The sequence below is a fragment of the Triticum aestivum genome, unplaced genomic scaffold (assembly GCF_018294505.1).
Source record: "Triticum aestivum cultivar Chinese Spring unplaced genomic scaffold, IWGSC CS RefSeq v2.1 scaffold179, whole genome shotgun sequence".
Classification (NCBI taxonomy): Eukaryota; Viridiplantae; Streptophyta; class Magnoliopsida; order Poales; family Poaceae; genus Triticum; species Triticum aestivum.
The window spans coordinates 3,982-4,331 of NW_025230033.1; positions in this window are offsets into that span (position 1 = coordinate 3,982).

Below are 350 nucleotides of genomic sequence, written 5' to 3' on the forward strand. Positions count from 1 at the left end.
TCTGGCCCGTTTCGTGGACTGTTACTCACTGTTTTGGTGTCCCGGAGTGGTTTCCATGATTGACGAACCCCAAGGTGCGCTTACGTGTCGGTCAACAACACTCGTAATTTCGCCCGATTCTGGCCCGTTTCGTGGACTATTACTCACTGTTTTGGGGTCCCAGAGTGAGTCCCACGATTGACGAACCCCAAGGTGCGCTTACGTGTCGGTCATCAACACTCGTAGTTTTGGCCGGTTCTGGCCCGTTTCGTGGACTATTACCCACTGTTTTGGGCTCCCGGAGTGATTTCCACGATTGACGAACCCCAAGGTGCGCTTACGTGCCGGTCATCAACACTGGCAGTTTTGGC